Source organism: Melozone crissalis, unplaced genomic scaffold, assembly GCF_028551555.1.
Source record: "Melozone crissalis strain CALT ecotype California unplaced genomic scaffold, PUWL_Pcris_2 ptg000172l_1, whole genome shotgun sequence".
Classification (NCBI taxonomy): domain Eukaryota; kingdom Metazoa; phylum Chordata; class Aves; order Passeriformes; family Passerellidae; genus Melozone; species Melozone crissalis.
The window spans coordinates 990,754-995,253 of NW_026535940.1; positions in this window are offsets into that span (position 1 = coordinate 990,754).

Here is a 4,500-nt window from a genome sequence, read left to right on the forward strand (position 1 = left end):
GCTCTGCCCACGGGTGCAGATCCCTCCACAGCCGGAGCAGGGTTTGCAGCTGCCCAGTCCAGCCCCCGCGGTCAGCCCGCTGCCCTCACTCACTCACCAGTGCAGATCAGCTGCAGCTCTTGCTGCTGCCCCCTCAGGTGCCACCCGGCCATGCCTGTGAACACAGAGCCTGTCACGGCCCCAGCGGCACAGCTCCCTGCCAGCCGCGCTGCCGGCGCTGTGGCCACACGGGCTGCTGGCTGGGTAGGGCTCAGCCCGGGCCCTTGCCGCACGCTGCCGCCCCAGGGCACGGCTGCCAGAGGGCGGCAGCAGCAACGCCCAGGCCAGGCGGGGCTCCACGGCGCCGGGTCGGGCTGGCGCTGCCGGGGCAGCAGGCGGGGCCGGGGCCAAGCTGCGGTGGGCCGGGGAGGGAAGGGGCAGCCTGGGCTCGCGACTCACCCGCGAACCTGACGGCCGCCTCTCACAGGGGCTCCTGTGGGCTCTGCAGGTAGGGCAGGACCCGGCGCAGGTGCTCGGCCGCTCGGCTCCTGTCCTCTGCCAGCTGCAGAGAGCGGCAGGAGGGAAGGGTTGGCGCGGGCTCAGCTCCTGGACAGGGCGCTGCCTGCGCCCAGCGCCGGCCTCCCCTGCCCGCACAGCCCTGAGGCGCGGCCAGCAGCCGCTGGCCAAGGGCTCCCGAGGGGAGGGGGCGGAGGGCCGGCTGCTGCCCGGGGAGCTGCGGTGCCGGCCCGCAGCCCTGCCAGGCCGGGGCTCCGAGGCCACCCGGCTCGGGCCCAGGGGAGCCTGGAGCAGAGCCCGCGCGGCCTCGGGCTGCAGCAGCGGGCACAGCTGCCAGCCCCGCACACTGAGCACCGCCCCCAGGGACCTTGGCCATGCTGAGGCTTGGGGTTCTCGGCTGCTCTTACCAGGCACTCGCCAAAGCTCTGATCCAGGTATATAGCATTTGTTCGATGTCCCTCCTCTTCAGGAATCTGGCTGAGGAATCCAGCGTTTCCCGGGAGGCCTGGAGAGCAGCAGAGACGCAGAGATGGCCCCACAGTCCAGGGCACAGGAGCATCCCAGTGCCAAGCCTGCAGGAGACTGCAGCCCGCAAGGTGCCAGGGCAGGAGGCAGCCCAAGCCCCTGCCTGGGGGACAGCAGGTGGCCACAAGTGCTCACCTCAGCAACAATCTGATTCTCATCATGGCAGTGGAAGTAGAGAGGGAGCAGGCTCTGGCGCACGTGGGACTTGAGGGCCTTTCTTCCCTCTTCTGTTAAGTCCAGCATCTCTTGAAAGACAGCCATGGAGCTCAGATGCACCTGGATATCATCCTGGATGAAAGGAAAGGGCAAAAGACCTGAGCATCAGCTGCTTCAGGCCCCCCAGGGCACAGGCGTACATCTGCACAGGGCACCAAGGGTCCGCACAGCAGCCAGTGGCTGTGGCTGTGGGCACAGAGCCTTACGCTGTCAAAGAGTGGCAGGAGCGCCTCAGCCAGCTGCAGGGCGATGGGGGTGGCTATTGGGGCACCATTATCCAGGAGCAAATATCTCAGTAAAAGAATGCTCATCCTGATCATGTCGCTGTCATTTTCCTCCAGGAGCTCCACAAGACTTTCAGTCAGGCTCTGCAGTTTTTCGGCCTGTGTGGAACACCACTTTGTGAAAGGCCGCCCTGCTGCCGCAGGGCCCAGAGGCCAAAGGTCTGTCCTGAAGCACTGGGGCAGCTGAAGCGGGAGGCAGGAGAGCTGGGAGCAGCTGCCCCAGCGGCCGATGCCCAGGCAAGGCCAAGCGACTGCGTTGCCCAGCCCCACGCTGCCTGCACGGCTTCAGCCACTGCCCCCTTCTCACCATCAAGGGATTCTTGCCCAGCACTACGAGGCCTCGGAGTGCCAAGTAACGCCTGGCCATGTGCTCGCTCCGCAGGTTCTGTGCCAGGATCTCCAGAACACTGTCACTGCATTCGCTCAACTCCAGGCACTCGAGGACCTGAAAGGCACAGGGCAGTGACAGGGGAGCCGGCCGGCAGGAGCCCGGAGCTGCACAGGGCCGGGCCCAGGCAGCAGCACAGGGCACGGGCACTGTCCTGGCAGCTGTGGCTGCCAGAGGCCAGAGGGCTGGGAGGCCGCTCAGCTAGGCAGCACTGGCCTTGAGGCTCACCTCCACAAGGAATGCCAGGGCAGGGAAATCCCAGTATGGCATCTCTTCACCGAGCATGGCAAGCAGGTAGAATGCAACCGCGGAACAAAAGTGGATGGCTAAGCGGCAAATTTCTCTGAAGAGGGGAAAAAGGAAACAAGACCCTGAGCTAGTGAGGCAAACCTCTCCCAGGCGTGACTCATCCAGTTCTCATCTTTTCCCAGCACCCTTCCAGCAAGGGGACGTGGGCCATTTGGGAGTCGGTTGCCCATGGGCACCCTCCTCTGCCAGCCTTTTCCAGTCTGCTTGGCCGTTCCTTTAGTGACAAGGCTCTGTGGCCCATGGCCACCACAAAGACTTTGTGGGGCACCTGGGCACAGAGCAGCAATGTCAGAGGCAGTGGGGAGAAGGGGGTCTCACCTGGCAAGCAGAGCCACGGCAAAGTGGTGAGTGTCAAGAGAGAGCAGCGTGTCCCAGGCACACCTGCGCTCCATTGCCAGCACCACATCCTCGCAGCGGAGAAGGCAGAGCAGGGACTTCAGGGTGCGCACTGCAAACCTGCGTGAAGAGCAAAGCCCAGGTCACACTGGCAGCACTGGCTCCTTGGCAGGCCACGTGACCTGGAGCCACTTCAGGCTCCGTGCTCCAGGAAGGACTGGATCTGGACTCCTTCCTCTTTTCTTTCCTTCTTTCCTTCCTTCTTTCTTGGGATCCTGCTGCCAGGAAACTCCAGATTGGGCAGTGCTGGCGACGGGAAATTGGCAGGTTTTAGCTTTCTTTGCCAGCAAATTCTGGACTTGGGTGCTGCCAGAAGCTGGAAATTGCCAGATGTTGGCACTGGCAGTGCCAGCGCACACCAGGTCTGGGTGACGAATGTGCCAGCACCACGAAATTTCCAAATGTGAACTTTCAGTGCCAGAAAATTGCTGGAATTATGCTATGCAGGAACCTGAAAAATTCTGGATCTGCGCACTTGCGCAGTCAGCAAATACAAGATTGGGTTGCTGTAGGTACCAGGTATTTGCAAGGTTTTGGCTTTCTTTGCAGACAGTACTAAACTTCGGCTGTGCAGGCAGCAGGAAATTCCCGCATCTGGGCAGTGATGGTGCCAACAAACACCGGATCTTGGCATTGCGAATGACAGTATCAAGAAGTTGCCAGATTGTGGCTTTCATTACCAGAAAATTGCTGGACTTGGCTCTGCCAGAACAGGGAAATATCCAGATCTGAGCACTGGCAGTGGCAGCAAACACCAGGTCTGGGCGGTGCTGGTGGCAGTGCTGGGAAGCTGCTGAGTTCTGGCTTTCTTTGCCAGAAAATTGCTGCATTTAGTTTTGCTGGCACTGAGAAATTTCCAGATGCTAATATTCTGTGCCAGCAAACTGCTGGAATTAGGCTGTGCAGGCATCTGAAACATTCCCGATCTGGGTAGTGGCGGTGTCAGCAAACCCGAGATCGGGTTGCTGTAGGTACCAGGTCTTTGCTTGGTTTTGACTTTCTTTGCCAGCAAATTGCTGCACTTGGGCTGTACCAGAATAGGGAAATATAAAGAATTGGGAACTGGCAGTGCCAGCAAACACCACATTTCAGGAAGGATTGGATCTGGACCCGTTCCCTCCCTGCCTCCCTCCCTCAGCAAGGTGCCAGAGGGGCTGGACAGCAGCCAGGCAGAAAGGGACCTGCAGGGACTGATGGACAGCAGGCTGGACATGAGCCAGCAGTGTGCCCGGGTGGCCAAGAAGGTCAAAGGCTCCTGGCCTGGCTCAGGAATGGTGTGGCCAGCAGGAGCAGCGCAGGGATTCTTCCCCTGTGCTCAGCACTGCTTGGGCAGCACCTTGAGTGCTGTTTGCAATTCTGGGGCCCACAATTTAGGAAGGACATGGAGGGGCTGGAGCGTGTCCAGAGAAGGGCAACAAGGCTGGGGATGGGTCTGGAGCACAAGAGCTTTGAAGAGAGGCTGAGGGAGCTGAGGTTGTTTATCCTGGAGAAGAGGAGGCTCAGGGGAGACAAGGTGGTGTCAGGGCTCAGGTTGGACTTGATGATCTCCATGGCCTGTTCCACCCTTGCTGATTCTGGGATTCTCTGAAGCCACCCTTGGAGCAGTCACAGGATGAGCCCTGGGCCTCCTCTTCAGAAGCTTCAGCAGCCCAGGTCCCTCAGCTTCTCCTGCCAGCCCCAAAGCCCATCCTGTCAGTCCTGCAGAGCCTCTGCAGCTCCTCCTCCACTGCCCAGAACAGGGAGCCCCAGAGGCAGACACAGCAGCCCAGATGTGCCCCCCTGGCCTGGGGTGCCTCTGGCAAGGGAGCAGCACCAGGCACTGCAGGAGCCTGCAGACAATTGATCTTAAGGCCAAAGCTCCTTAGCTCCTTCTGGAAGAGCAGGAAC